The sequence below is a fragment of the Micrasema longulum genome, unplaced genomic scaffold (assembly GCF_059751315.1).
Source record: "Micrasema longulum isolate JH-2025_06_02 unplaced genomic scaffold, ASM5975131v1 h1tg000354l, whole genome shotgun sequence".
Lineage (NCBI taxonomy): Eukaryota > Metazoa > Arthropoda > Insecta > Trichoptera > Brachycentridae > Micrasema > Micrasema longulum.
The window spans coordinates 18,500-31,818 of record NW_028277556.1 but is presented as its reverse complement, the minus strand read 5'-3'; positions in this window follow the sequence as shown (position 1 = coordinate 31,818).

Sequence of the window (13,319 nt, the reverse complement as noted above, 5' to 3'; positions counted from 1 at the left end):
TTGACTTTTGCGAAGTAACATGATGATGGTTTTAGCTCTTTTACTTCGATATTCCCTTCTCAAAAAAGTTTTCCTTGTCTGTTGCAACAAAGTAAGAATGAGGAATTCCAGCCCAACCCGGAATTTAATTTTAAAAATGTTTTCGTGTACACGTGAATATTAAAAAAAAAATAGTAGAATGAAATACCTTAAAAACGCACGCAAAAATAAATAAAAAATGTTTAAAATAGTATTAATTTAAAAAGTGTAAATAATGACGTCACTCCTCATATCTACGTGTAGTATTTTCGGTTTCCGCTTTAAAACCCCCGCACCTTGTAAGGAACGTTTTGACCATTGAAAGAAATAGTATTATTTTCATTATACTCTTTTTTCAACCAGAGATTTGTCACTTTTCTAGGTTTTTCTAAATTGAAACGTTTGTTAAAACAACCATAACATAGAAATGAGCAAATCATGATCAACTTAATGAAGTCATCTAAGCAATATTTCATAGATTCTTGTCAGTTTTGTTATTGGCTGGAGAAATACAACTTACCGCGATCAGTGAAAGTAAGAACGCAAACCGTTTCATGAAGTCACTACTGAAAAGTGACACACTGATTACAGTCATTTGGCGTGGTATTTGATAAATGTAACTTTAAAAAAATCATGTTTTTTGTAAATAACGCACAAAAAAATATATTCACATTTTTGAGTTAAATAGTACGCCAATAGAAAAAAAAAAATAGAAAACAGTGGAATTCTTCATTGTACCTGCGTCACGTCGCGCGAGTTTGCAACACCATCTGTTGATACTTTTGTGAAACCTTTTAACTTAAAAACCATCTACGAAAGCTATACATACCTGCAATCATCAAATGCGGTTGTGGTCCTGTGGTTAGTGTTGCGGACTCACAGATCAGAGATCCGAGGTTCGAATCCCACTCTACCCCGACTTTGTTCTCATTTTGTAATAGTGAGTTATTTACAACTCGTTGAAAATAAAAAAATGGGTTCATCATAAGAACGCAAATATTTATTTTCGATTAAAAAAAATTGAAAAAAGCATCACACAACAGAAGGCAAGTGAAAAATTGGAGTGACGTACAAATGATTGAATTTTGTATTATTCTCTTTGTATACCTACCGCATAGTATCTGGATATTTTTTTGTTACATAAAGGAAAGCTGATCGGTTTTGCAGGTCAGTCTAGAGATACTTGTACTTAAACACATACTTTTTTTCCACAAAACACTCAGTTTACCCTGATGATGGCTTCTGCAGTGGTAGCTGAAACATCGGAACAAACCCAACACACACGGTATCATCCAAAAAAGAAACATTTTGATAACAGTGACCGTGAAAACCTTGAATCAAGATGTTACTATTAGGCTAGCCATGTCAAATCTAGTGATGTGAAAGTCGGTGGACCTGTAACGTAGCAATTGGCTGAAGGCCGAAGGTAAAATATTCCTGGAAACTCAGATTCAGACCTCCCTAGCAATAAAACGTATTATTTTGTATTAAACTCTATCTCTACATATATATAATATTTTACTATTTGACCATAAAGTTTTCAAAGTTACAAGCATACTTAATACAATATGTTAGTATACAAAATAATATAAGCATGTCATTAAAATAAATTTAATAATAACACAAGTACGTCATTGTAATAAAAATTAAAATATTATCACTAAAGCACCTCAAAATTATAAAATATAATTATGATTAATATACAATTGACTAATCATTTATTTTTTATTATAACAAAAAACCTAGTAAGGATTTTAGACTTTTGTAAAAAAACTGGTTAAGAAGGCCAGCAAGTCCGACGGAGGGAAGGCCCAAGAAGCAGGTAGCCACCAAGGCAATTTGTAAGAGCGCCCCCGCCGCGCCATTGGAGTCGTAAAGAAGCCCCGTCGCTACTGACCCGCACGGTTGATGTCTGCTGGGCTACCAGATACCAGAGCGCACCGAGCTGCTCATCCGCAAGCTGCCCTTCCAGCGTCGCGTGCGCCACCCTGCGGGGGGCCAGCGAGGCTCACCTCGTCGGCCTGTTCGAGGACCTGAACCTATGAAATAAAATAATTCACTTAACAAAATAAAAATATTTAAAGCGAACATTCATACAGGTGTGATGTATTCAGTACTCTTTTCAAATTTATGTCATTTACATTTTTCAAGTTCATGTAGCCACTTCATTGGCCCATAGATGCCGTCTGAAGTGCCAAATACATTATCAATTTTGTTTTTAAGTGTACGTAATATATAATAAGAAAAAAACAAAACTCCATACAACATTCAATTTGTCCGTACCTAGGACTAACTCAAGGAAAATCGATTTTTTATTTAGAACGTGTCATTAATATAATACTCTTCTCTCCGGTCAGGCAGACATTTTTATCTCTCCTATATGAAATATAGAAGATTCCTTATAGACAATACCATATTATGCCCAGTGAGGTATTCATATTATATAAACGGGTTATGTAAAACGTGAAATAATATATAAATGAATACCCCTGTTTTTTACGATGTCAGTAATTATATATATAGGTTCATTATTATATTTTGTACCCTTCACATTATTTTTATATAACTTTTTTTTTTTTTCTAATTCTTTACATTTTATTTTTTTTTTACTTTTTTTCATAGAGTCTTTATTCAATAAAATATTCACATTATTACAATATTTACATTATAAAGAAAACAAGGTATTAAAATATATTTTGTCCCGATAAACTATTCAATAATAGTTTATCATCGGGTGTTCAGACATTAGTTTTAATTAATAATCAAATAAAAGAGTACAGATATAATACTGTATACGTATAAAATAATTAACATACATTATTTTGTTTTTGATGCCTTAAAAAATATTATAAAGAAGAAAAAACTCAATAAAACCAGATAAAAATGGTTTAAAAAAAATTTTTCTTACTCAATTTTTTCTTATTGTTTTCAAAACCGCAACTATATAATCTGTCTTAGAAAAAGCTTCATATAATATCTACCAAAAAATATGTTGTCATAAGAAGTGCAGCCATATAGTGTACATAGTATACAAACAGATAAACTCATATTACACCCAGTCCGCGGAATCTAAGAGAGATATGGAACGGTCGGTAGGCAATACGAGAGATACTTACCTGTGAGCGAGTTGTCCCATGAAATATTGTTTTATGACAATTGCGTTATAATTTACATTTCAGTGATTTTTTAGTGTTTTCTAATACAAAATGAATAATAAAGATGAATACGGTTATAAACTCTCCTATCGTGAACACATTGATAATATTGTAAACAAATTTTTCAAACTTCTTGGTTTTATCAATAGAATGACGACAGACTTCAAAAATATTAATGCCATCAAAATTCTTTATTGCTCACTACTTCGACCCCATCTAGAATACGCTTTTCCTATTTGTTATTTATTCTACAGAACTCATATTGACCATATCGAGTCTGCTCAACACCGTTTTCAAAGAAAAGTGGCATGGTTGCTCGGATTACATGTGTAGATTAGCCAATTCGTCCAACGACTTGGAATTCTTTGGGATAGATCTTCCGGTTTTTCGTAGATCTCTTCGCGACTAAAACAGTGTGGTATGAAGTTGGATTGGCATGGTTCAGCTCGAAGTCTTATGTCTTTCGTTTTCATGAATATGATACATACCATTATTGTATTGCCCTTCTTTGTATATGCTACATAGTTTTATGTTATTTTTCTTCAGTTTTGTATATTTATGTTTCTTCATGTAACTGTTTAAATTAGCTTAGGCCGTATAAATAATAAATAAATGAATAATTTAAGAGTATGTAAAGGTTATTTCACAATTATTATATTTTAAAGGCCATGCATTACGAATTAAGTATGTGTTACTTTAAATTACCCAACAAGGGCCTTATTTTTTTTTCAAAAAAGTTTGTAAAAGGTTTAGAACAAAAAAAATGGTGATTATATTTTTGTATTGTTTTTATTAATTTGTCTAAAAACTGAGATAATATTTTTTCTTATAAAACACATTAAATAACTTAAACCTTTGTTATAGCAATAAAGCAAAAATATTAAAAATAATTTTACTACCCAAAAAAAAAAAAAATATATTTTTATCTTTTTTTTACGTGCAAAATTATAAATTATATTTTATTGTGATGGAAAAGATGCATTTAAAAATAATTAAATGTAAACAAGAGTTTTATGTTTTAATCCAAACGTTAAAAATTCCTTGATATTTACTTTCAATGTGTATATATGTATGTACCACAGATATATTTCTATTCAGTGGTATGTACAATCTCATTAATAAATAAAATAAATATGAATCCTCAAATTGCAACATGCTAGATGCCATTTGTAATAAATTAAACTTGTCGGTAATTCTGGAAAAAAAACGTCCATTGCGGGGTTAACACATTGTAGCAATATTGTTATTATGTAAGCCACATATTGATCATCGTTTCCAATAAGTCGTTAAGCATTTTGAAGCAGTGTTGCATTGTTTTTAGTTTTCGATTTACTCACCGAGGTATTGCAAAGAATTTGTAAGCTTAAAACTCATAAAACATTTTTAAATAATATTTCTTATTATTGAAAAAAAAAATCATTAAAATAAAATTATTATTTTCTGAAAAGTGTTTTCCCTCTCTATTGCGATAAATTAAGATATAATTTAGCCCTGTCATAACAAAATAAAATTTTCTTCTTCTTATATTCTCCCCTAGATGAAGGTCGGAAAATATCGTTACAATTCATATTTTGTTGGTAGCAGCCCTGAACAAGAACTGAGTTCAGCAATTAAACAAGTCACAAAAGTTATTTAGCCAAGAGATGGGCCTTCCTTCCCAGTAAAATAACTTTTAAAAGTTATGTATTTCACCTATCATTTATATTTTAAAAATAAATTTAAAATCATAAATGCGCCAGTCATCTTTCATACGTGCACCCCCGCTCATTGCCAATAACCAACTGAATCCCTTTCACAAAAACACCGACCACAGAACAGCGTCTCTGTCTTTCATGTCATGAGTTCTATCTTCGTGCTCTATTTTATACAGATTTATGGCCTCATGATCCATTTATTCTTCGCATAGCAAGGATAAATAGTTTTTGTATTAAAATCCAGCATATTTATACAAATTTAACTTGTCAAATCCGGTGTGGAAATGTCTATTTGAAGATTGCAAAAAATACAACTTCATAATTTAAAAAAAGCAATATATCAAGTCTCGTATCGTATGAAGACTGGTGTGACATAGCGTCCTACAAGAGTTAAGATAATATACGTATGTAAGTATGTCTAAAATTGTAATTCCGTCTTACCATACGTAACTCGCGTACGTACTTATAAATGGTGCCACTTTGCGGGTTTATAAGCATTCCATGAAGTGTCTGTAGGGCTAGGTTAAGTAAGATTGGATAGACGCTTTTTGTGGCAAGCTACGTATTTCTGAAATGGATATAAAAATAAACTCCTCATTTTCACGGCCTCTCAGATACTGATGGGGATTTCTGGACTGTTCTACCGCGTATCGTTAGCACTTCTTGCAAACGTTTTAAGCCGCATTGCAGCGTTCATAATCGCATGCGCTCAGATAGTTTTTTACAATTTATAAATAACAGCAAAGTTTATTACAACAGACAGGAAAAAAAAAATTGAGACGGGAATATGAAAGTCAGGGCATTTGCAGGGATCATGATTCATTTGCTAGTTTAAGTGGCCACTTTACACAATGTGAAACAATCACCATTCTGTCTATACTTAAACATCCAGATTTCCTCAAATCTTCCTCTTGCTGACTTTTGTGATCTATTCTACAACATGCAAGTATTTGTACATATTGAAAACAGTGTAGACGAATTAAAAAAAATAAAATTTCTTCACATTATTAGAAGCTGTGATTTTATTTGTAAGGCTATTATTATTTTGTACATGTGGTTTAATAATAATCGGCGCGATTGTCTACCACTGCATGAAATATTTATTTAAAAAAGGCATTTTCATACTTTAATATTTCATAGGTCCTGAACTGGTACACGAAGCGTTTGGCTGATTATATTATCTTTATGGAAAAAAATAATAATCTAGATGCGCGATCTGCTTTTAGTGATTTAATATGTCCAGGCGGGTAAAAAATAAATTTCTGTGTATGAAATATAAAAATAATATTGGAAGAGCGTTTTTGACTCGATGGCAACACTAGGTTCAATCCTGAAAAAGGAATTCAAATGGAGACAAGTTTGCCTGGTAGTGTAGTGATTGGCACGTTCGCTTACCATAGTTGATGTTCCGGGTTTGATTAAGTCAACATTTAATATTGATTTGAAAGGTACACAGGCTGGATTTCATTTGGCACCTGAAGAGTAAAACCAATCGCCTAACCTTCATGTAACTGATGATTTGACAATGAAATTATATTAATCATCGATTTTGCTGGCGCTAAAATTGGAAAAAAGAACTATATCATATTATTGTTTTGAATATTTATTTATTAACCTTTTAACGTATTGTTTTTTTTTATATACAAAAAAATGTTCCCTCACTGAGATGTCCCGCGCCGAGGGAAATATTTTACAATAAGTATCATGTAACATGCCTTAAATTATTTATTTATATTAAATACAAAATAATGTTGCAAAATAACTCACAGTTAACATAATAAGAAAAAAAAAACGTAATAAATCTAATAATAAACCTGATCATCATCGTAAAGGTAATAAGCAAAATAAACAAAAACAATAATAAAAAACAAAATAATCTCATATAGACTTGTAGACAAAATGTCATTATCAGGAAACAAATTTTTACCTATTTGTCTCGATTCGCAACCCACCTCCACTATCCATTTCTTTATAGCAATTTTATATAATTGAGGCTGATATTTTTTGTGACAATGTATGTAAATTTAGGTCAAAAATTATTGAAATTTTGAGAGAAGCAGACATTTAACATTATTATCTTATAAATATTTTTTCATTTCGTCTCTTTTACATTTATTATATTGAACATAATTTAAGTTATTCTATTAAGTGTAAACAATTTTTTTGGTGTGTGCATGAGTTTCTTACTCTAATATACAAAGAAATTGGCAATATATGTGTACATACTGTTTGTTTACCTAATAAAATAAATAAATAAATATTGTACGTACTCACTAATTGTTTCTATGAACAATGAAAGTAGATTGGACACTTTAACCGAGTAGTAGGCCAATCCTCTTCGACCAAATGTTGTATTAATTAAAAATTATTTTTGCATCATCAGGGTGGAGTATCTATGACTTCAAGGTATAAAGTAACGGTTCATTTACTCGTGTGGGAAGATTGGATTTTTCGCAAAAAACTAATTAATTCCATGTAGTTTCTAAAATGGTCACCTAGTTTAGCGTCAGAGAAAGCATTCTACATACGTTCATGTCTCCCTCAGCGCAATTAATTAAACCTTCATCACTCTTCGCATTTAGAATTCATTTCGCACGCTTCACACAAAATGGACGCCAGTCTAATACTAGCCATGTATGTACGCGTACCCGATGTCACACAACATCAAACAAATTTTAATATTTACTGAGCTCTGTGTATGTATATGTGTATTCAAGAAATATGAATAAAATCAATAAATATTTTTTCGGATACTACAAATCTCCGATAAAAAATAATGTGTACGTATGTTTCATATCAAATTGTTTTTTTATTTTTTTATAAAATAAATATTTGCGTTCTTATAATTTATGCAAATATTTAATTTTGAGGGCCATTTTCAACGAGTTGTAAATCACTCACTATTAGAAAATGGAAATCAAGTTGGGGTAGAGTCGGATTCGAACCACGGATTTTTGATCCGTGAGTCCGAGACACTAGCCACGGGACCACAACCCGATTCAATTAACATTGTGTTTAAATTAAAACAATTAAAATTCAGTTATTTTACCAAAATAACATAACAACAGAATAACAACATCATAACAAAATATTTAAGGCGTTATATTGATACAACATGTAAAACCTAGAATCATTGAGCAAAGGTTCGACATTGTTAAGATATAATACTCTTTAACAGCAAGAGCATTTGCCTCCTAAATAAAATTTGACTGATGTGAAAGATGTCTATCTCCAAAGTGATAATGTTCAGCTGCCTGACTGCTCATCCAAGCGGCAAAACCATAAGCATTTTTTTTTATTAGTGTACACGGCATAAATGCCTTTTATAAACATACATTAAAACATAAAAGTGTTCTATAATGAAATAATACAAGAATAATATAGTTTTATATATATACATATTACACAGTTGTTTTATACATTAAACTATATTATAATGCTATGTGATACATTATACTTAACTTATAAGGGTATAAAGATTAAAAATAAAGATAACGCAGTATATTAGAAGTAGCAAAAATCATTAATTTTTAATTTGTTGGTATTGTTGCCATGTATATAAAATGCTTTAGGTATTACACTAACGGTCTAGTGCTCAGAACTAAGTGGTTCATGAAAATTTTAAAAATACAATACATTACAAAATAATCATTTAATAAAAAACCTTTTTAATAAAAAAAAGTATTAAAATAATAATGAAAACGATTTTTTTTTTAAATCTTGTCATACGTATACATCGCACACTGAGTAAAATACTATTGTAACTCTAAATTACTGATTTTACATGAAAGCGAAAATTCAGTTTCACCATACATAAAGTTTTATTTCGACAAAAAAGTGTTTTTTTTAATAATGTATTTGTAGTAGGTACATCAGGATTAAATGAAAGTGTAATTATTTTTTATTAAAAATAGAATACAGAAATACACATAATGAAAAAATTCAATTAAAAAATGAGGTGATTGGTATAACTTCTCAGGTATTTTTGATAGAATTACTGTTTTAGGCAAATATGCAGAACGAAACTTACGTTTTGACTGTGTCCATAACTCAAAATAGATAAATTTTTAGTTACAACAATCTTCTAGTCATTTAGCGATATGTTTATGTATTTAACGTCTACTTATTTATAAATTTATTTTTCTCTTTTTGCAAATGAGGATGTTAAGAGTTTTTTTATTTGTTTATATACTTTTAAACTAACCCAATTTTAATTTAATTTATTTTTATAAATCTAAATTTTAAAGTTTTGTATTTCTAAAATAACTCCGCGTGTGACGTCATGGGTTCTTCTCTGTCAGTTCTTCCGATAAGTTTGTTCAAGGTAAGCAAACCGGATATCCTTCACAGCTCTCATATCATTGGTTAGTTCATATCAACAAAGAAGTAGAGTGTTTTAATTAAAATATTTTTTATTATTTTTTCATACTTTTTTAAGAAACTTTGCCCGACGACTCAATGCTCTTATTTTTACCGCGCGCAAGAAATCATTTTTTGTTTCCAATTTCTCGTAGGGCTGAAGTTCCTCATTAAAAAGATATACATAAACAAAAAATAATTTGGTTTAACTTGTTCGAGATATGACAATAATTATTAATTAACCAGCGCCCTTAATGTTATTTACACAAAAATGGCGCTATACAAATTACCCAATAGTAATAATAATAACAGTTTTATTTCACCGTGTATCATTTTGCATATAAACGTAAATCTAGATCCATTAGTACATTCTGACTGTTGCATTGTTTGAATTACACTTTGTAATTAAACTGAGTAAAAACGTGTTTTTCCTTTTCACTTTTTTAATCAAATTGAATTGAAACGAAACTTATTAATAAATTATACACTCAATTTATTATAAATCAAACATTGACAAATATTTAAAAGTATTTATTTTCAAGTTCGAAACTATATAGATAAACATCATTTCGTGTAATGTTGTGGAATGGGAAAAACATTTATTATAAAATAAATTTACTTTTTATTTATTATGTTTTTTTATTTGCATTTAACAGTAATTCGTTTACATAATTTAGATATTCGATAAAAGGTATTACATTAGATTAACGAAATCAAACAAAGGCAAAGCCAGTGTGTGGGTACACATTTTATTAAATATAAATTGAAATAAAGTCTACTGTCATTTTAAAACTAAAAATGAAAAACGAATACTTAATTTGGTATATATTTATTTAAAATTTTATGATTACTGCAAAAACTACCACCATTCCGAGAATTCAGGTTATTTTAAAAGCCGATCAGTGGTTTAACTTTTAAACGACTGTGGTAAAAAATTCCTTTGCGCGCAGTGGTGTAACATTGTGTTACCTCAAGCAAAAGACTGAATATTTTGAAGTTCAGACAATTGAAAAAAAAACAAAGTGACATACTGTCTAATAAGTTGCTTTCCTTTGTTTATAAAAATAAAAAGGTAATGTAGGTCCATTATAGTAAAATAAATTTAAAATCATAAATACGCCGGCCACTTTTCATGCGTGCACTCCCGCGTAATCTCTTTCACACAAACACTGGTCTCAGAACAGCGTCTATGTGTTCCTTGTTTTGAGTAATCTCTTTGTGCTCTCTTTTATCTCTAAAAAAACTATGGTAAATAATCCCCTTGCGCGCGGTGATGTAACATCGTGATACCACTAGTAGAAGATGGAATATTTTTAAATGCAGACATTTGAAAAAAAAAACATTGAGACTTACTGTTTAATAACTCTTTTTCCATAATATATGCAATTAAACATATAATTTAGCCGTGTAATGGCAAAATTAATAAAAAATCAATTATATTCCACTCATATTAAGCGCGTGCGTCCTCCATTACTGTCATCAACCGACCAAGAACTGAATCTGTTTTACACAACACCAGCCACAAAACAACGTCTCTGTCTTCTTTGTTATTAGTACTATCTTCGTGCTCTCTCTTATACAGATGTGTTGCTAAATTAACGGACATTCTTCGAGTGGCAAGGATAAATATTTTTTGTATCAACATCCAGCATAGTTAGACAAATTTTACTTTCCAAATCCAGTGTGAAAATGTCTATTTGAAGATTACAAAAAATACGGATTCATCATTTTTTTTTAAATAAGAGAGATATATCAAGTATTGTATCCTATGTCGACTAATGTGACATCATAGTCACACACGAATTATACATATTTATTGCTGTATTGGTGTCACATTTATTCTTCGCATATCGAAGAAATTTTTTTTTTGTTTTGAAACGCTGCGTATTTATAAAAATATATTGATGATGAAAGAAACATTTAAAATAAAAAACACATTTTTAATACTTACAAAATAATATTAAAAATATAAAACATTTTTTTCCGAACAACAAAAAAAGTGAACATAATTTGAATAGTAAAAAGATAAAGCGTGTTGTCCAGCTACTCGTATTTATGTAATAGTTTTTATTTGTAGTTGTATTTAATAATATGCTGCTTCCACTTTCTATTTTGTTAAAAAATATACGACAGGATACCCAAAAGAAACTGAACTTATGTTGTGGTGGAGATATTTTTTAAAGTACCAATTTATCAGTAGGATGTAGAAATACCATTTATCAGTCTGTATGCTGTGTCGTCGGTGGAGAAGGTTTCGTTTTTGGCTGATGTGAATTTTTGTGACCGTTGTTTTGCCTGCTCGTCGTTTGTGTAATGGGTAATCGTGAGCGTGGCTGGTACAATCTGCTTCCTGCTCGGAAAAAAATGGCACAAAGACTCTTGAAATGTTAACAACGGCTTACAAACATAGTTTTTTTTAGGAAGAATGCAATTTTTCTAGTGGTTTTGCAGTTTTAAAAAACGAGAATTATTTCGTTCTTTGGTGGCCTGAACTATAAAAATGTTATGAAAACTCGTTAAATCATCACGTTAACCCAACGGTAGACCAACAAAAAAGTTTTGGAGCTTTATAAAGTGCCTGTTCAGGGCAGCTAATTTTAGGTGAGGATTTGAAGATGAGAAGGGCAGCTGCCAAATTTGCTCTTGCACAGCCCTCTTTGTGCGCTTATTTTTGATCAAATATGTTATGACTGCTGAGTTTTATTGTCTCTTACCCTCTCATCCACCCAAACTTGTCCCCTGCAACTTTTTTTTTATTTTTCTGAATGTTAAAAAATATGAAAGGATGCCAACGTAGCTGAAGCAAGAATGATAGAGGCGCTTAAATATCACCGAAGAAGAATAAAAAAAACGATTTCAAAAATGCACCAGGAGATTGAAAAAATACATGAACTCAAATGGAGAAATACTTTAAAGGTAACTTAAGGTTTATTGTAAAATATTTAATAAAAACAATGTTTTAAATTTTAATTCGGTTTCTTTTGGGTACCCCTTTGTATGATTGGGTCATTTTTGTCGATTCCCCTTCGTGCTGCTGCGAACATCCTAATTATTCTTCTGAACACATCCTGTGGTTTTGTCTCCTTCCTTCCCTCTATGATTACCAAATGAAGCTTCTCGCTACTATCCATGGCCCTGTTATAGGTCCTATCGGATATACAGATCTGGTGGAATTCAACAATAATTTCATGGCTTTTAAAAAGTTTTGTTATCATTTCGGTGAATTGATCACGTCCAATAAATTAAATCCCAGTCAGTGAAAACACTTCACTTCACTCCATTTTTTTCATTTCCCAATCCATTCTCTTAATTTGTTGCAACAGGAGGGAATTTTTTTTTTGAGAAGGGAATATCAAAGGGAGGTCTAGGTATTTACAGAGCTTATGACATGTCATTGGATGGATTATGTGGCCACTTTACACACTGTGTAAAATGTACCATTTTGGCCATATTTACGCATTTCCTCAACTCTTCCATCTGCTGACCTTTGTGAAGTAAAAGAGCTAAAGCTTTTATTTTGTGGGTAAGATTCATCCAGGTGAACCAATTCACCAACGAGACAATGCCTTACTTCCTAGGGAGGAAATTCAGCCTATCTACATACATTTGAACATACTCAAAACATTATTTTTATTTAAATTATGTGGAAATCACGCCTGAAAGAAAAAAAAAACTGGCTCTTGAATGGACGAATGAATTTTCCTTATTGGGGAGTGTGCACTGTAGTTTGTTGTAGATACATTTACAAAGAATAGTTAATTAAATCGGGAACCCGGCCCGGAACTCGTAAATTAATTATTTGTAACAGTTGGGAACAATCAAATATTTAATTTAATATTTAACATAAAAATAACAAATCATTTAGTTTTCTTATATTTTTTAATATTAGTACATTTGAATATTTATTTAATTTTAAGTAATTAATATGTTTAACTAGAATACCTTATTTAAAATAAACTAAACGTGAAAATTTATGTTAAATGGTAATGATTTAACGATGAATTTAAAGCAACATTTTAACTGCCGTACTAACCAAACCATATTTCTAAATATATAAGAAAAGAGATGGAGAAGTTTAAGCATACATTTTTGC